We start from the raw sequence: 21,352 nt of genomic DNA, 5'->3' as shown, positions 1-21,352 counted from the left end.
AAGCTCTCGATTATTTATTTATTTTTTTGTTTTTCTTTCTCTCTTTTAATGTTTCCAAGTGGCTACTAAAGTCTGCAGGCTTCCAACCGGCCTTGAGTGAGCATACGCTAGCCTGATTTGAAGGTAAACCAGTTTAGCAAGTTTTGGGCGTCCTGCATGTGGAAGAACAATTTGTAATTTTTTTAACTTTGTTATAAGTCTGGCAATTATATAAATATTTATGCACTACCTTACAAGAAATGAAAAAACAACAAACAGAAAAAAACGAATGTTGGAAACTTTATTTTTCTTTCGTTAATCAGTTTACTATAGGAGAAAGTATCCTATATTGGACCAGTTTCCATAATTTTGTAATTTTGTTGAATCAAACATATGTTTTCAAGAAAATAATACTTGGTTATTATTAAGTATACATTTCTACAACATAATATAAAGATAGAGTTAAAACATTTATACATTTTGTGGGAAAAAATATTTTTCCAAGACCCTGCAATTGGTTCAATTTAGGCAACCGGTTTCTTAAATTGGACCACTGGTATCTTTAATTGGACCACTCATACAATTATATTATTTATGTCTGTAAGAGATATTAAATTGAACTAAACTGTTTTCAATTCTCAAAATGTTCACAAAATACTTTTTCAAGTGATATTCTTAATGTTTAATAGATATTAAAATACTCAGATTGTTTATTTTCACGTTATCTTCAAAACACCCTTAAAGTTATATTCTCAATTTCTGTTAAAGACACTAGAATGTATTAAATTATATTTTGTCCTTACACTGACCACAAAAATACTTCTTCACTCCTTTCTTGAGACCAGCACATTTTGAATATACCCATGATTTACATTTCTTACACTGGATCATGTCTTCAATGCTTACCTCTTCACAAAAATTGCAGAACCATGTACTTTAACCCTGGCTTTTTCTTTTCTGTTTTACTTCCTGTAACTGGGTAGGAGAGCGCAACCTTTTTGATGGGCGCACTCGCTTCTCATTGGCACTGATGAGGCTGTTTTTGTACGGGCTTGCTGTTAGCTCACCTGCTATTCCTGCACTTCTCGCCCTCCCCTTCTTTCTTTCAACCACTGGGTCAGGCGATATGTCACTCAGCGTAACTTTTAAAACAGCTGTTCTCTCTGGGGTCAGGTGCTTGTCACTAAGTGCAGCCGTATTCACTATGCTGGAGCAATGATAGGCATATCTGTAGACGAAGTAGAGGGAACTTAATCTGGTTCATTGCTTTGGTTTAAAATATCTGATGCCGTAAAATGTTGGTCACTAAACAATGTGCGTTCGACTGGCCATACTCCTGATTTTCTGAAACTATTTGAAGCTGTTGAAATAACCGCAGCTCGTTCGTACGCTTCTCCCAACAGCCAAGCAACTTGGAACATGGTGACAGTGAGCCCAGGATGGGTTCTCAACCATTTCTGCATAGCTTGATCATAGTAGGTTTGTAAGGACTTGAAGAAGGCTACGTCAAGTGGTTGTAGTCGATGTGTAGTATGAGCAGGAAGTTTTAAAAGTATAACACCATTGCTTCGAGCGAGTAGTAAGGCTTCTAGATTCTTGCTATGAAAGGAACTCATTTAGACTAATAAGTATATATTTTCCCAGAGTAATTAAAAAACTGTTCTATGAATGTCAGCAAGGTTGTTTCAAAATAAGAAAGAGTATTTTTTTTAAGTTTCTTTAATTGGACCGGTCCAAATTAGGAAACTTGAAGCAGTCCAAATTAGGAAACTCGGCCATTTTTACAAGATTTATCACTGAATTAAATGAATGCATAATATTTTTATATACTAGGCATCGAATTGAATTGAAAATATGTGACGATTACGAATATGTATAAAAATCATATTAATTTCTTACCTTAGTTGGTATTTTTCTCTTAGAAACACTCATAAAATTTTACTTTTGTTGAACAGAAAACACGTTTACTGTCACACACTAGAGCCCGCGTCCATTTCAGCGCTCACAAAGGAACGAAGGCTCGCTTGGGCAAGTAGTTTATATTGACGCCGGTAGATGCCACCTCATTCCACAAACGTTCTAGATAGACCTGTGGTCCAATTTAGGCGCCGGTCCAATTTACGCGACTTTCCCCTATATAGGCTATCTGCAAGGCATCCAAATATTTGTTCAGAATGGCCGCGCTAGAAGCTTGGGCTTCGTGGGTCTTCCTAACAGTAGCCGCTGCTGCCGTCGTCATCGCCGTGAGATGGTACCTCAAGATAAGCCACTGCTGTCGGCTGGTCGCCAGGATACCGGGACCGCCTGGGCTACCTCTGCTCGGAAACACGCTTCAACTGATCGCTTGCAGGGAAGATATTTTAAACTACTTCAAGGAACTATGTGACCACTATGGTGCCGTGTGTAAACTGTGGGTTGGACCGCTACTGGTTGAAATGTCTGACCCCCGGGACATAACAGTAATTTTAAGTTGCATTAAAATTTTAACCGAACCAATGATATACAATCCATTTACCACAGTATTCGGTAATTCTTTGCTTACTGCCAAATTTAAAGAGTGGAAGAAATTCCGTAAAATTATGGAACCGACCTTCAGTAATCGTATCATCGACTCATACGTCAGCACTTTCCACGAGAAGAGCCAGCGCATGGCTGACCTGCTGGAGGAACGCTGCCACGGAGAGCCATTCAACATGGCGGACTACTCGATGCCCTGCGCTCTGGAGATGCTCTCCGAGACGAGTCTGGGCGTGCAGATGAACATCCAAGGTAAAAGTCATCAGCACAGTGTTGTAGAAAACTTCCCAAAATTAGCTGAAGTGGGAGCCTTTTCATTATTAACACCGTGGATGTGGTATAACTGGACTCATAAGTTTTTTCCTCTTTATTATAAAGTAATTGTTATAGTCAAACCTATTCGCAACTACGTAACTCGTTTGATCAAAGATAAGACCGAATCATATATAAGTTCGAGAAAACATTATGTTGCACCTGAAGCGAAGGACATAGATATTAATGTAAGCGACATACCGAAGAAACGTATGGAATTCCTGGAGCACATGGTATCAACTATGGTGGACAATCCAGGACTGTTAAGCATAGAGGAACTCCAGGACCAGGCCATATTCGTTATTGCAGCTGGCACAGACACCACAGCCTACACCGTAGCGACCATACTGATGCTACTGGGATTACATCAAGATGTGCAGAGGAAAGTCTTACAAGAGCAGGCAAGCATCATCGGCGAAGACACAAGCCGACCAGTCACGACAAGAGATCTACAACAAATGGTGTATCTGGAACAAGTTATAAATGAGACAATGCGACTTTATCCAGTTATTCCACTTGTGGCAAGGCGGGTTGACGAAGATGTCAGCGTCAACAGCTGCACTTTGCCAGCAGGCACAATTGTCGTAATCCCAATTTATATAGTGCACAGGAATCCAGAATATTTTCCAAACCCGGACACATTCGATCCTGACAGGTTCAGCAGAGAGAATAGTGCCTGTCGCCCTGCTTGTTCGTTTATCCCGTTTTCATACGGGCGTAAGATGTGCCTTGGCAAGAGCTATGCTTATATGGCAATGAAGACTATGCTGTCTGTGCTACTGCGAAGGTACGAGGTCCTAGAATATGGATCCAGAGATGACATGGAGAGTTTTGAATTTGAAATATTTTTGAAGTTTAAACATGGGCATAGTATTAGATTAAGGCAGAGGACTTGTGTGATTAAGAAAATGTAATAGTTTAACATACTCAAATTATTCTATAAGTTAACCTAAGGCCACCAATAGATGTTACTATTATTTCTAGTTTGTAATAGTATTGTAGTTTATAGTGTTTACTTTAAAAGTTTTTTTTATTATAAATATTTTAATTATAACTATAAAATATGATATTTGTTTATTAAACTGTACGGTTGATTGAGCTATAATATATATTATAATATGTCCTTAATAAACATTTTAATATAAGTGATTTCTGAATTACACTGTTTAATGGTTTTAATTTTCCTTATTAGCAGCTTTGGCGTTTATGCGGGATGTATATAATTTGTATTAAGATATCAAATCAACAGAGAACAAATATCAGAAAAGAAAACTTAAAGATAATAAATATTATTTATCGTAAATGTTTGACTTTTGAGATTAATTTTATGTATGTTTATTTTCTTTTGCGTAATTGCGTGAATAAGAATATGTAGGTGTGTTTGTGTATGTGTGTGCTTTACATATACATATTTACAATAATAACCTAATTTTGTCAATTTTTGATTAATTTTTTTGTTGTTAAATTTCTGATCTATAAATAAACACAGTCGACTAATATAAACATATTTTTTGGAACCAATTGCCTATGTAGGATTATTTCTAAAAACATTTTTTTCTCAGGAAATAAATATTTTTATTGTTATAAATATTAAATTCGAATAATTTTTTTTTTAAACATTTTGTATTAAATTTTGTATTTGTTTTATAGTAACGCTTTAATGTTTTTACATTTTAATATGAATAGTGATTTCCTTTACCCAAATTAAATTTAATATATTAATATATTCAATATTTAAATACATATGGTTAAACGTTAAAAATTATTTGAAAATTTTACATTAACAAGAAGTTCTGATCTTAAATTCTCTAATGTAAAATGTTTTTACAGAATAATTGTCTTATATGTCTCTCAAAAGGAGTATTATTATCAATTTAAACTAGAGAAAACTTATATAACTTTACATGATTCATAATTTGATCATAACAAATATTTATCAGTTCAAAGGAAATGAGCTAAACATAAAATTTAATCTGATAATAGAAAACTGTAATCATATCTAATATATAAAATTCTCGTGTCACAGTTTTCGTTGCCATACTCCTCCGAAACGGCTTGACCGATTTTGATGAAATTTTTTGTGCTTATCCGGTATCTATGAGAATCGGCCAACATCTATTTTTCATCCCCCTAAATGTTAGGGGTAGTCCACCCCTAATTTTTTTTTTTATTTCCAGTTTTTGGTAGGAAATCACCATGGCAACGGCTGTTGCTTTGTTGATGCTTCATTCGTCTCTATGGCAACGGCTATTTCATTGTTAGTGCAGTCCTCATCACCGTTGAAATTTTGCAAGTACTTTAAATATCAAAAGTTGCCCTTTTTTTTCAAGTATATATATTTTACAGACTTGAAACTTCACAGTAATGTTCCTTATGTTACGCAGGATGACATTTTCCGAAAATTAGAACCCATAGCATAGGTGGTTAAAACCAGGCAACAGTGGGTACTTTGTCTGCATGAGAACAGTATTTTGCATTGTTCATGCCTTCTGCGTCTCCATGGCAACAGGCATCGCGCGGCAGTGGCGTACCCACAACGAGGGGCATGTATTATGAGCGGCGCAAGAGTGATCTGCCTGTAGACTGCCGTAGCGAAGTACGGGTACATCAGTTGTACGTTGCGTGCACGAGTCGGGAAACCATCGGTACATTATACAGCATTGTAATAAATTTTCACGGAATTTTTTATTATTTACCATTACTGTAAATGGGAGATGTGGCATAATTCTTTTTCCATTAGTATAGCCGTGCGAAGCCGGGTCGGGCAGCTAGTATATATATATATATATATATATATATATATATATATATATATATATATATATAAATAACATCAAAATTATTAACACTTTCTGTTCCTGGAAGTATGTGCACTCAAGGTAAATGGCCACAGAGAAAATACGTCATTTATGTTGATAATGCATTAGGAAATTCTTTTTGCTAATATATACGTAAAGAAAATATACAAATCAAAGACAATACACCTCCCGCAAATACTATAAATATCTTGTTCACTACAATAACTTATAGTCTAGTAATAAAGGCAATTAAATTCTCAACAGTAAACCGACATGAAGTGAAATTATTGCATATCCTGCATAAAAGAGCTGAATCAACCCTTTATCTTTATTTATGACTTGGAGCTCCAGTGCTAGACTAAACACAACAAACATACCTTCTTTTTGGAGAACACCGCAGTTGTAAACAAAAAAAAAGGAAATAAAAACTTAGTCACAATCGACTTTGTCTCAACTTACTATCTCTGTTATGTAGCTAGTAGTAGGAAACAGAGACTTCGGGCACAATGTTATTTATAAGGACCTGTGGCTTGGTGATTCACTCAATTATGGCTTACCATTTATTTAGTTAAAAAAAAATTTAAAAATTCTAAAATTGTTATTATTAAAATGATAGTTTATTCGATTGATTTATGTCCCTGGTACGATCCTTATCCAATGCAAAATTTATAATTAGAAGAAAAAAATATTAAATAAAATATGGACAAAAATCTCTACAAGAGGTATACATTTCTTATCTACCAGCATCCGATTTATTATTGTCCTTTGTTCGATACTTGACTGATCCAAAGATTTAATTTTAGTTAAAAAATATTTATTAAATTTATATGGTAAAAAACTTAAAGCGGCTTTGATCCATACTCTACCAACCTCCAGTCAGTCGATGATGTCATATTGTCTTCCATCGTGAAATTCTGTAATTATTTAACTACAAATTCTGGAAGAGTCAAAAATTAATAAAAAAAACTGTGTATTGAAATAATTATTGACTCGGTCGATTTCCAGCATTGGTTCGATCCTTAACTAATGAAAAAAATATATTTGAAATAAAAATTTCCAAAAAAATATGGGTTTGAGAAATAAACAACAAAATTACAAAAAAATATATATAAAATAATTTCTACTCTACCACAATATCAAAAACATGCAAATTACAAGCGTTTCTCGTTGTCTACAGTCTTCTTAGAAGGTGGAGTAAGACTTCTGCATCCCTTGGCATGTGAGATCAGGACAGTTGTACATTTCACTCGATTAACCAGATACATCCAATTGGTGATTAGGCACTTACAGTTTGTGGTCAGATTTACACTTCCAGTTTTTGGACACGCTAACTTCACCATATGGTGGTCAGACACATTGAGTTGATAGAAAGACACGACCAGTTGTTGGTCAGTTACATTTACTTTTTTGCCAAGCTCATCCAGTCGGTGATCAGACACGTCTAAGATAGGTTGGCCAGAAACGCATGACCAGTCAGTTGGAAAGGCTATAATGTCCAGTAGTTGGCAAGATACTTATATTCAGTGGCCAGGAACCCACATCCAGTAGGTAGCAAGATGAATCCAGTTATAGCTAGGCATGTATATTCAGTGACCAGGCACGTAATCGGTGACCAGGCACATCTTTATGTAAGCTATGCATGTCAGTCGGTTGGCCAGGCTAACACGCACAGTTGGTGGCAAGGCAAGTACCGTAACTATTAAAGAGTCTTTTGTTGTTGATTCAATTGCGAAACATTTGTACGAACTGCTTCGGCTAATGCTTCGGTATCGTATTGTTGTTCTCTTTGTAACTAGTTGTTAAATGCAACGTGCATTGGACTATTGGGTGATATCATGCCCAAATAAGACAACACTTTATTCGTCATCATTAAACACACGTTTTCTGTCATGTTCAATGTCTCATTGTGAATTTTTTGCAGTCACTGGCAATGTCGGATTTCAAGTTTGGCGACACACCCGATGCAAAACATCTTCAGCCATGTCGTCCATATATTTGACCCACAAATCGTTCGTATTCTAAGGGTAAACTGTGGCTATGACAATCGCCAAGAATGTGCAATTTTGATGCGTTGATGAAGATATGACGGAATATTTGAGCGCATTGTCCAATTGCGAATCGTTCTCGAGCAACTGTAAAAGTTGACACGTCTCATGGTAAGTCGCACACAGATTCTCAATTGTTGAAACGACGTCGAACCACAAACATCGAAGATAGTAAAATTCGTCGTTATTTGTATGTACATTGTAGAAGTGACCCAAAGTGTCTGAGACAAATACATTTGGATGTCCTTCAACTGGTATTCCTTCTTTCTCACACTGAAAATATTTCGATTATGTGCTCCATGTGTAGTAGTGTGGAATTTCAACATAAAGCAAAATTTGAGCGAAAGCCTCTGCTTGACAAATCGAGAAGAATCTTGTCAATATTGTTGACAGTGGGGTTGCCGCTTTTTTGGCCGCGTTCTCTGGATTGAAATACACTTGTCTGTTTTTCAGATGTACAACTGTAGGGTGTCTGTCGTGGATTGCAAAGGAAAATATGCGCCAAATCACCTCGTTGCTGCTGACATAGCAACCATCTGATACTGAGATACTTCGTCGTTTGTATTTGTTCTTGATCGACTTGACGGAGTTACAGTATACAAAATTGATGTGAGCCTCAAAAGCCTTGTAAAATATCGGCGAATATGGCACAATCCATTGCCCTTTGACCTTCACAACTGCAAATTGCCCATTGTCCACAACTGATCGCCGATATACAATGGGCATCCATCATTGCCTGTGATGGTTTCAGCAATCAGGTTTCTCGGGTATCGCTTTTAACACTTACCATCGATCATACAGGGCGAGTCTTAGTTGAAAACTCTGCAAGGTCCATCTTAGTAATCACTGCATACAATTTCAGATCAATAGCTTCATCCGGGATTTCGGCTGAGATCATTGAATCCATTTCATCCGGCCTGATTTTGTCAACTAACCAAACCAAAATGTACACATGAGGCAGACCATAATTTTGCCATTCAACAGAGTACATCCAACAACGAACTTGGCCATACGGTGCTTTATGATGAAATCCATCAGAGATTTTAATTTTTGTTTAAAAACTCTTGCAGTGATGCCATGTCTGTCAACTGGTGTTTGGCTGAGTAGCAGTTCCTTCTTGATTTAGATCCATTAAGGGTTACAGGTGATGTTATGAATAGGTCTGGGCAGCCATATTGTCTAACATATCTACATCCCATCTTGCGCGTATTCGTGCTTGTGATTTGGGCTTCCAATATAAGTGGCCAGCAAAATTGTCATTCTTCCCATGTTGTTTGCATCACCGTTGGCATAATCGCATAGTTGAAATGAATGTATTCCTCAGATCAGAGCTGTTTTTGGTTCAAACGAAGATATGTCAATCGCTCAGTCTCAATTTTTACGTACATGTCAACCGCGAACTAATAGAAAATACTGCGACACTTCAAGATATGATTCATTTACCTTCACAGATCATAAGTCTCTTTGAATAAAAATTCATAGCATTTACTATTTATTGGTTTCATCGCCTGTTAGTTAATTAACCATTTTGATGTTGAAATGGTATCCGTCCTCAGCCTGCCAAAAAATCAATCGATATTGTAGCGCATCGTAAGTCCTGTATGTTTCGAACACGCGTTCCAATTCATTGTTCGGGCGATGAAGCACGATATATCTCTATTTTGCAAATTTTCTCCGACAATAACAGACATTTCGTCGATTGTCGGTGAATTTAACCATCTTGCATGCTCACCTGCAGGCGTTTTGTCAGCCCTGATGACGATATGACATCCGATCCAACGCAATTTTGAACAATTTGATCAATTCGTTGTTCTGACGAAGAAACGTTTGCAATTCTCTGACAAGAGCTCGCTTCGTTATCAGATTGTGAGTACAACGCTGATTATATCCGCATCCTAATTGCCCATGAAATAAATTTGTAAGAATTGAAGGTCCACATCCAGTGGTGGTAACAGCACTCCTGCTAAATGATCTATCTTCCCTTGAATCTTGAAAGTAGACATGAAATTGTCTCGTACAATACGCGTTGCGCCAAACGAAATCAATTGGAAACAGCTGCTGTATTTTTGGATGTTGGCCAGGAAATGGGAAGAATCACTACCCGTTCCAGAAAAAAATTAGCATATTGACTCTGGTGGCAGGTAAAGGTGTGGCAATATCACTTTTCCGCCCGCACAACACAATCCAGGAGATTCACCGCTGAATTTTAACACCTTACAATGCGGACAAACGACTGACATTCCTCCAATCGTTAATGATCTGTCCGCACCGTAATCGAATTCCGGATCGTAATGGAATGCCGCTCGTTCCAGGTTCGCAGGAGCACCGCGTCGGCGCAGTCGGTCATGTTCATTGTGATGTGCGCGCTGGCGTTCTGTTTGATGTGCACGAACTCGTTGCATTCTGAACCTATTCGCTTGACGTTCATTTTCGGTCGCTCTCTAACCTAATTCGGACATGCCAATACGACTATTTTCATCAACCGTCGCTCGCTGGTCATCAGTGCGATTTGCACGTGAAGTAGCTCGCCACGCATTTGACTGACTTCGACGACCTATGTCAGCTCATCCTCTCCTTGGCAATGCAATGAACACTGTAAAACGACACGGAATTGTTTTCACAGTAACTCGAATCTGTTGAACTTACCTGGAGAACTTTACAATATTGAAATCCTTAAACTAATTCCTCGAGTCTCGCTAAAACACATTTGAATGAATTTGTGGTTATGTCTAACCCTGCAAAGTCAATTTACCTTAATAGAATGACTGATAAAAATGAATGTTCGCAAAATGTAATTAAATTCGCTTTTAACCAAAACCATTCTCAAAGTCCACTGCCCATTTTTTTTTACGAAAAAAGATTTTTAATGTAATAGATTTCACACAATAGCACGGAATGAATAACAATTATTTATGGCGCAGTTTTCAAATGATAGGTCCGTCACAAACGCCATATATGGAAAGTAATCCGAAGTGGCCATTCCCATACAAAATTAACAATTTGTATTTTTTGGATTTTTCGACTGTTCCTTTCGGTTTTTCTAATATTTTTTTTTAATCACTCCAGTATTGAGGCGAACAAAACAAACAAATATTCAAATCGTTTGAGTCATTTTCGATTTATATTTATTCTATACAGACGGTATTCTTAATTCATCAAGTAAAGTCAGTGTTTCTTTAATAACAGACAAATTTTCGTAATCTTGCGAAGCAAAGGAAAATCTCAACCTGTCCATCGATAAGTTTTGCTCTTTCCACGATCTGTAATCAATTTTGCCCGAGAGTTTCTTCAAGTGTGTACTGTAAATGTTCTGAAAATCATTATACTAATGAGATTTATCACAATCATCATCGTAATCGATCCTTTCAACATCTTCATACCACACACTGACAACTTAATCTAGTTTATCACAACATTTCGATTACTTTGACATTGGTACCCCATCATTAACATCAAACATATGTAAAGTTTGGCCCTAAACCCCGGCCAAACCAAACAACTTCCGCAACCCGCGACACAGTAAACTCCTATATTGCCCCGTACCGCGAGCGCAGATAAACCCAACAAAATATTAAAACCCAAACTAATGGCAGGCTCAAAAAATACTAATAAGATTGCGAACAGTGAGAGGAGGCAGCAAGTTAAAAATATGCAAAAAGTATATGGCAACATTTTATATATATATATATATATATATATATATATATATATATACCATAAAATCGTTTCATCACAAATCAGCGCATACATCATAAAATACATACCCTATTACTACTTATAAAAAATGCTATATAAAAAATACTAAAAAAAATACTTTAACAAATCCCCCAAAAAAGTATAATTTGGATCATATACTTCGGAGCTCCGAAAAATTAAATGTAATTACCGAAAAGGCATTAAAAATATATAAGAACATAGTAATACCAATACAAATATAGATACGCACCGGGCGTAGCACTACTATAAATACCAATTAACAGAATTTACCATCAAATAGGCTAAATCTAGCAAAAATTTGACACACATTAGCATCCAAACCATATATCAAAAATTTAGTAAATTACAAATTATGGGTTAACAGGCCCTTCTCAGTTAAGCCATTTTCTAACGGTTGACGCCTTTTTTCTTCCACGTCGGGCAGGGATTGGGTGAACACACTGAACGTAAAATCCCAGTTTCAGTGTTATTGGTCCGTTAATTTAAATCTCCAAAATCCACAAATTATAGTTTCGCCCCAGGGGTCAAAGGGGTCAACGGGGCAGTGGCACGGCTGGCAATTACTTGCTTTTTTGGCGTCGTGATGTCCGCTCACTAAATACACTCGTTTGCTCACGAGGGTTTTTAATGGCAAACCCTTGCCATAACACGTTACCGTAGCTGCAGGTAATTGTACGGATATGACGACTCCTTCGCCATGCGGTCTTGGAGTTTATTTTGGCGCACATAATTCATCCTTGGAAAATTCTCGCGGCATTCACACACGCCTCACCAACCACTCGCGTTTCATCGTACCAATGTGTTCTAAATTATATATATGAACCCCGTTCATATTCAAAAAGGAACACTCGTATTCAGATGTTCGACCGTCAAGTCACTTCGACGTGGAACCATCACCATGGCCAACCCGCGTTTTACTCCGTCCGCGCCCGCCCGGGCCCACCAGGCGACTGCCGCTCGCCAGTCACCCCTGACGTCACACACTCAGCTGTTCTGCTCGCGCGCCGCCTAGTGCAGCGATTACCAAAATATTCGGTAGTGTCCTTGAACGTTCCAGACCAATTTTATAACTTAAAATCTTAAAATTAAAAATAATAAGACTATACAAGAATTACAATTTCCTTTTTAAAAACAAAATATAACAAACTTAAATCCAAAATAACTCTTATTACCAGGGCATCCGAAAAGGTTAATAAAATAAGTTAACCATTTCTGCCAACATAAACATTATCAAAGGTAGAGGCTGAAGCACACATGCTACAAATACTTGCTAACTGTAAAAAAAAAACATTTTTCAAAGTTTGGAGGATTCTACTATAAATGGACTTAGGTTTATTGTCACTAGGTTTATTGACTCCCTACGTCACAGTTCAGTTTAGATTATCAAAGCTTTCGGATAAAGGGTTTCCATGACTGAAAATGAATTCAATCACAGCGCTATCTCATTCTTTCGCCTCAGATCAGTTTTTTATGTCACTGATATTAAGGGGCCAATTTATATCTGTCCAGTAGTAGTAGCAGGGGTGAGAAGGGAATATAGCAATGCCAGCCCCCAATTAAACTAATTAATGTACCATTCACCAGACTAGCACATACTCTGATATTTGCAGCACCAACTAGTACGGCTCGAGCACAAACCACTTACACAAAAATATATCTTCATCTGGGGCCGGGGGAGGGGGTGGTTTGCCAGCATTAGGCCAGTTCCTCCCCTCACCACCACCCCCGCAACCTTTTAATTAGTTAATATCTCACTAACCAGACATTCGCAAACTCTGATATTAGCGGCAAAAGCAACTTATCACCAAATTGAGCACAACACACTGATTAAATTTCGTCCTGTTGCCAGTTGGCTTTGAGGGTGGGTGTGTGGTAGAGGGGGGGGGGGGGAGGGGCGACATGCATGCCGTAAAATCTATTGGTTATTCAACAAGAGCATAGGCACGGGAAGCTCGCCTCCGTCCATCATCATCAGCAGCCAGTTGTCACAGTGGACGCACAGATGAAAGAAACCCCGTTCGGCCATCGTCTGAATAATGGAAACCCGGGGGGCTGAAGTTGACAAAGAGAGGGTCGTTCGGCACGCGACACGAGCAGGCTCGTGAAATATTCAGGACTCTTGCACCCCGGGAGACCGACAGATAGACCTCCTTGACTGAGAGCAGATCACACACGACTCGAGCAGGGCTGGAAGCTGCTCTGCCGGTGGACATGCGGGTCAGGACGTGTCTGCGGATCTGCGCGCTGCAGCTCCTGCTGAGCTCGGCGGGAGCAGCGACTCCGGACCAAACTTTCGTCGAGTTCCTCGCGGCGTTCCTCAACAGCGAGAGCTTGTCTTCCGTCGCCATGTTCGCCTGCCCCCGGGAAGGTGAGGCACGACCGAGTTGAACCACACTCGTCGACAGCGACGTATGTCTAGTGAGAGACAGAATCACGCGTCAAGTGCGTATCCAGGGGAGGCTGGCAAGGGACCTGCTTCCTCTTCTGAAATGGAAAATAAAATAAATATTTACTAACAAATTTCTGAAGACAAAAAAATAGTAAATGGTATCTAAACAAATTGCGTCCTCTGTGAGAAGTCAGTAGACCCCCCTCCCCCATGAAAGAGGTGGAATTTCGAACAATTTCCTCCTCCCCCCCCCCCTCCTTCAATCATTTTCCTGTTTTGAGCTGGAGACGCTCTTTTCACACGTCACGAGTCAGTGAGTTCGTAGAAGAACTCCGTAGTCTAATAGAAAAGGTAGAACTCTAGCACTCGCCTGGGGTATTGGTAAACCACGGAGAAACTGAATCAGCATCGCTGGCCCGGCGTTCCCCCCCCCCCCCCCCCCCCGCCTTACCATCCAATTTGTCTTCCGGGATTTGAGTCCAGAATTATAACTCTGCACCATCCCACTGTGCAATATATTTAAAAAGTACCATAACAAACATACAGACATGACATTTCATTAGTTTACTTTATTATATTAATGGAGCGCTATAACAAACAAAAAAAATGACGAAATATATGAAATAAGTTTTTCCAAGCAGTGAATGATTGCTTTTATGTTTTATGGAGATCTTCATTGTTACCAATTAAGTTTTCAATCAGACCCGTGTGTGGATTGGTAGTTTTCAGGATTGCATTCGGAGCAGCCTGTCCTGGCATGCATTTTACCATCGCATTTATTGCAGACCAGTAGTTTGTTTCAAATAAAGTCCAAACTATTATTGGTGTGAGCCCAGTGATATTATCCGTCCATCATTAGACATGTGAATAGTCTTTGGGAACAAATGTATGAAATAATCACGCATATGCATGTTGTGATTTGTATTAAATAAAGTTGTAATTATTATCTAATTTTTTTTATTGCGTGTATTCAGGTTTTACAGGTATGGAACCATCTTTGTTAGTTCGCTTCCAACTTAACAAATATTGTTCCAGTTCCAGACAATGAATTCTGAAAGAAATCTTGCCTTTCTTCATTCCTTTTTAATTTTAAAATTTTCATTCTTTTTTTAAATTTTAATAACGTTTAATGTTACGGAATGCATAGAGAATCGGAAACTAAAGTTGTTTGAGTATGCCTTTTTATTTTTCAGAATTTTCGCTGCTAGTGAAAAGACTGTCTTCTTCAGGGAAACGAGCAGGCATATACTTGCCTCACGCTACAAATGACTTACCGGTGCTGCTGTCGGCTGAGTACTACTCACTGGGAGTAGTTGTCGACATGCGATGCCCTGGGGCGTCTGAGCTGCTAGCGGAGGTACAGCAGCACTGCGAACATGTGACCTTGTTCTGATTTCATAACCATCTATTACTTGTTATAAAGGTCGGTTTAAAAAAAAAAGACGTACTAACATTTTCTTAAATGTAGTGTTTAAAATGCAATAATAAGTTGTATAAAAGTTAAAAAAATATATGTACTAGTGTTCAGTGACGGTATTTGAAATTTTGTAAGTAAAAAAAAAAATACCATACGTTTAAAATCTGAGATAACTGACACAAAATGAAACAATGGAGAGTTTTGGGTTAGCCTTATTTATGGTGTAGTCCCAGGATTTCAATGTTTTTCTAACGTTGAAATTATTGTTTTTCGTGGCAGTTAAAAGTTTATAAAATGTATACCAGTAAAGTTTTACTACCACAGAGATTTATTTCATACATCCCCCGATGTTTACATAAGCGAATATATACACGATAATACCGCTACTCACGGTCGGCTATTGTGTGGACGAAACACAGAGACGCACATGCGTATTAAGACTTCAACATGTGTAACTCCCGCGGAGAATGCTCAGTCTTTTCACATCCATCACATTCTAAAATTTCACTTTGAAAGTGCCTAAAGACGAATAACTTCAAAAACTCGCAAAATGGTTCACTTCACACTTGCAATCTACTACATATAGACGTACGGTTACTGCGGTAATATTTATACACTAAATCGTGCGCCTGTTAACAGATCGGGCGAAAGAACTAGAGGTGGGTTGCAGAGTATCAACCTGCTTTTTTGTAACTGATACACGCCTGTATCGGGTACTGCAAACGAGTACACTATTCAAGTATCAAGTACTTTAGTATCAGTTTAGAATTCACCTGCAACAACACCACGGCCAATGTGCGCAGAACCCGATCGCAGATGACGATCACTTGGGCGGAGCTTGTGAAAGGGGAGGGAGCGGCACGACGAATAAGGGATAAAGGGAAAGAATGTAGGAGAGGAAGCGCAGAGGAAGGCGTTGAAGGAGAGGCGCAGAGCGAAATTGTTACGAGTCGTTTTGTTTATTGTCCCACATCAAAGTACGCTCAGTGGTCGAATCTTTTTTTGGATGGGGTACGGTGTCGTATTTGCGATGTCTGGATCATCGCTCCTACTTCTGGACAGTGATAGTGATGTTAAACTATCTTGATTCTGATCAGGTAACTGTACAGTTGGATGTTTACGTTTCAAATGTTTTTTTCAGATTAGTCGATGCTGATTTATAACTCAGTTTTTGTTTACACAAATTACACTTAGCAAACTCATTATTTTCCGTGAAAAAATTCCACACAAATGAAGTCTTTTTCCTGCACTTATCCATTCCTTATTTCACTTTAAAGATACTAGCTACAAAGCATGACAGCCCGCAACAATGTACGCGGTAATCATAGAAAAGAGAGGGTGGTAATACACGGCCAGGACGAACTGCAGTGAATGTTGCTGATTGATACCGTACTGGCTGTATTAGGCGGGCATGAGCGTAACAGAGGTAGAGAATTACCGGGCGTGATAAATAATGTATCAGATTCTCCTTACGGACGCACGGTCTGCATACGCGGAGCTTTTTTTTTTTTTTTTTTTACTGTTGGAGAGAAGTAAGTACAGGGAGGGGAGGTTGGAAGAGAGTGAGAAATACTCCTTTAACGTCGGAAAGGGGGAATGAAGTATGGCGTGGAGAAGGGGGGGGGGGGGCTGCATATTACGAAAGGCGTGGAAAGAGAACACCGATACCTTTTTACGCTGGTGATGACGGCACGGAGGATATGTAACCTGTAACGAGAATGCTGATACCTTGTTGCTTCCTCGGACCGCTACTGCTCTAGCTGATACAGAAGTATCAGCTACTTGTTAAACTACATTGTAACTAGTTGTAACTAGTACATTAATTGTAACTAGTACATTAATGTATCAGTATTAGGTTGGAACAGATACCGAAAATTGCTGTAACAACCCACCTCTAGAAAGAACGGGGCGGCAACACCGCAGTTTCGCCCGCTACCTGCCGAACGGTCAACAACACACTCCGCGCATTCTAGTGGGCGAGAATAGAACCCGTGTTTACGTTGCGCCACGTCGAAACAGTTTGTTTTCTTCACAGCGAAGAAAATATCCATAATTACGAAACACATAAGGCATTTAACGAATCGTGTAAAATTGTTTTAATTAACAGCATACAATATATGCATTATTTCCACTTTTTTGCATTTAAGAATGTTTTCACTTTAATAAAGCAAATAATTTCTATCTCAATAGTGTGAGACACTGAGCCAAACTGTAATTATGAGAGCCTTCAGAGAATATACTAATGCAATTAACTTGTATGACTATCGTGCGAAAATAAAAAGTGATCATTAAAATAATGGCGACATCACTTGTGGCTCATACTCTGTAAGTCCATTTTTTTAGTCTTGAAAATTATTTTATCACATTAATTGTTAGCTTTAACTGCAAGAGCAAAGGTTAGTCTTCAAATAGGCAGCAATAGAATATTTCACTTTTCCAAATAGAGTAACAGTGAACTAGGCAATGTGAGCAAATTAAGAATAAAAAATAAACATGAACCATTAGTCAGGAGTGTGTGTGTGTTAGTGAGGCGGGATGATAAGCGCGACGCTCGCTGGTGCTTCTAGCGCGGTGTCGCCTCTAAGCTCAAGGCTGTGAACTGACGCGCAGTCTTCTCGTCGTCACATGATAAGTGTGAAATTTGAGCGGTGACCGTAACATTATATAACATAGAAATAAAGGTAAAGGTGCAATGCAAGTCCCTTAAGTGCTTTCGAGAAACTGTACCATTTGTTTTACGCCTAAAAATGACTTTGAAAACAAGCATTTTAACCATTATAACTGTTCTAAAAATACAGTTAAAAACCTAATCCGACATCAAAAGTACTTTTCAGCCGTCAGGGAACTCTTATATGATTTTCGTAATCAAACCTTACTCGGATATCTTGAGAAGTTTTGAAATCGCGTTGTTTTTCCTGAATCTCTGCACACCGTATGTGTGCCCGGGCAGACGGCACGAAAACAATTATATTCAAGCCTCTAAGGCCATGATGGTAACCTTTGGCCCTAATGACGACTGAAATATATATTGACTTAAATATAAAAACCGATTCCATTTTTACCTAAAAACTATACAAATAATAATTTATTAATATTTTACAAAAATCTAATATAAAATACTTTAATATAGAAAAACGCACCTATGTTACATAGTCGAGACGGGGCTCCGAAACGGGACATTCGAGAGGAACAGAGAGGCGCCACTGCTATTGTGATTAACATGTAGCAGATTGACGGGCGCTACCCGTGTCAGGCGGGTGGGGCTTCCCCTGGCCACGCCCGGCTGACTGGCCTGCCTCGTCTCTAGCATCTTCGTAACATTCTCTATACTCCATAAAGTTTTCGAGAAAATCGGTAGAATATTCACCATAAGTAACAGACTGTAAAGTAGTATGAAATAAATCTTAATAATGATATATGTCACATGTAGTCATTAATATAAATAATTATGTTATTTTCAAGTATATAGGTTCAAAATTTGTTTTTAAGTTACACTTCTTTAGGCTCGTCATGAAAAAATTATGAAAGTGAATTTTCACGATGCCCGTGCACTATCCAACAAAATTTTCTCGGCATGAAAAAAAAAAGTAACTCCAAAATAAAGCTGCATACAAATAAAAAAATATATATGTGTATTACTTTAGTGATTGATATTGAATACTGTTCCATAAAATTAAAATAAAAACCTTATTTATTGTGAATATTTGTGTTATAAATAGTGTTTATTAACTCTTTCAAGTGAGGTTATGTTCCCGTGTGTATAATTTATTTGCATTATAAATCATTACGTTATTTTTATAATAAATAAATAAAATAGATAGGTTTGAATAAACGCTCAGCATATTTATTGATTTTATTATTTTACTCAATTTTTAGTCAATTAAATAATTATTATATACTTGTTTATGTTAAATTGAAAACTTATTTTATTGTTTTTTTTATTTGATTAAATATATATTGTCACGTCTCACTTTCAGAGGGGGGAGAGAATCGTAGCTCTTTAGTCACTCGCTTGGCATCAAATACTCTTAACTTCATAAAATACTTTACTGTACCTAGGATCATAGGTTCGTCATCCCGTACAGGATGTCTGGAGAGAGTTGAACTAAGGAGATTTTGCAAAATAACATAATACTAAATTAAAATGATTTTATTCTTAAAGTCAAATAAAGTAAAATCAGTCTTGACGAACATTTACACAGCGGGATTAATATTTATAACAACAATCTCTTCATTTCTTCCTTAACTACTGAACGACCTTACAAAAGAGAAAGAGAGAAATTCACTAAACTTTTCCCTAATGCTTCCGAATACATCAAATCATAATTTATACTTAAAATTAAAACATAGATAATTCCATACTCACATTTTCCGAAAAGCCTTTCTTGATCGATTACTTTAAAAACTAACGTAGGGGCCTCTCCTGCCCTTGAAATCCCGAACGAAGCTTACATTCTTAAAAACTCTGACTTATAAAGACTCGTAACGAGGGCCATAGCCTCCGCCCGAGTGCTTGAAGACGACTACATTATGACCTAACTTAAATTACATTACGAACTAAACTACTCGTTGCCTCTGGCGACCGCCATAGCTTCCGCCAGAGTGAGCCTGAATTCCTACATTACGAACGAACTAACTAAACAACTCGTGGCCACAGGTGAGACGCATAGCCTCCGCCTGAGTGAGCCCCGAGCTACCACTCACTTGCGCTTAAATTCGCGCGCCCTGCCGCGCCTAGCATAACAAATCCTCGTTATTGAAGTCAAATTTACTAAACAACTAACTAGAACATCTGGGAAGGCTACCCCCCTCTACCCCGACGTGCAGGCCACACCGCGCGGCTTGTTACGACAGCGCGCCCCAGTAACTGCGGCCCGTGGCTGCGCCAGCGCGCGGCCGAACAAACAAACAAACAAACAAAATTCTGCAAGCCCGCAGCGCGCCGCGCCGGCCCCGTGCCCCAATTACATGGTCACGCCACTTGCGCTGACGAGTGAACAGAGCAGCCAGCCCAGAGTCCCATCAGTAAAGTCCCTAAATTTGATTTCAACAACCCTGCATAATTTCGAACCGCGACAATATAAACCGTATTAACTATTTCTAAGCATACACATCGCACCGAGTGAGTGAGTAAGTATGGCTTGTGACACGGGCGCAGGCCTCGGAGCTGCGGCTGCTGGGCGGGGCGCGCCGCTGGCTGCTGCTCTGCCGGGACGACTGCGACCCGGGGGACTGCCCCCCAGGGCTGGCAGCGCCGCCGGACGGCAGCGTGGCGCTAGCCGCGAGGCTCGGCCGCGGCTACCTCGTGCGGCGGGCTCGCCGCGTCCACCCGAGCTCCCCGCTGCAGCTCGGCCCCGCGCACAGCTGGTCCCCGGGCGGCGCGGGGCTCCCCAGCCCCCCTCGCCATGCAGTCGACCTGGGCGGGCTGACGCTGCGGGCCGGAGTCGTCGTGAGTCGCCCGCCTTCCCCCCTCCCGTCCACACCCCTCGCATTGCAGGCGACCTGGGCGGGCTGACGCTGCGGGCCGGAGCCGTCGTGAGTCGCCCGCCTTCCCCCTCCCATCCGCTCCCCTCGCACTGCAGGTGACCTGGGCGGGCTGACGCTGCGGGCCGGATTCGTCGTGAGTCGCCCGCCTCCCCCCTCCCCCCCCCCCGTCCCCCTCGCCCTGCATGCGACCTGGGCGGGCTGACGCTGCGGGCCGGAGTCGTCGTGAGTCGCCCGCCTTCCCCCCTCCCGTCCACACCCCTCGCACTGCAGGCGACCTGGGCGGGCTGACGCTGCGGGCCGGAGTCGTCGTGAGTCGCCCGCCTTCCCCCCTCCCGTCCACACCCCTCGCATTGCAGGCGACCTGGGCGGGCTGACGCTGCGGGCCGGAGCCGTCGTGAGTCGCCCGCCTTCCCCCTCCCATCCGCTCCCCTCGCACTGCAGGTGACCTGGGCGGGCTGACGCTGCGGGCCGGAGTCGTCGTGAGTCGCCCGCCTCCCCCCTCCCCCCCCCCGTCCCCCTCGCCCTGCAGGCGACCTGGGCGGGCTGACGCTGCGGGCCGGAGTCGTCGTGAGTCGCCCGCCTTCCCCCCTCCCGTCCACACCCCTCGCACTGCAGGCGACCTGGGCGGGCTGACGCTGCGGGCCGGAGTCGTCGTGAGTCGCCCGCCTTCCCCCCTCCCGTCCACACCCCT

The sequence above is a fragment of the Bacillus rossius genome, chromosome 12 (assembly GCF_032445375.1).
Source record: "Bacillus rossius redtenbacheri isolate Brsri chromosome 12, Brsri_v3, whole genome shotgun sequence".
NCBI lineage: Eukaryota > Metazoa > Arthropoda > Insecta > Phasmatodea > Bacillidae > Bacillus > Bacillus rossius.
This window is presented reverse-complemented; position numbering follows the sequence as displayed.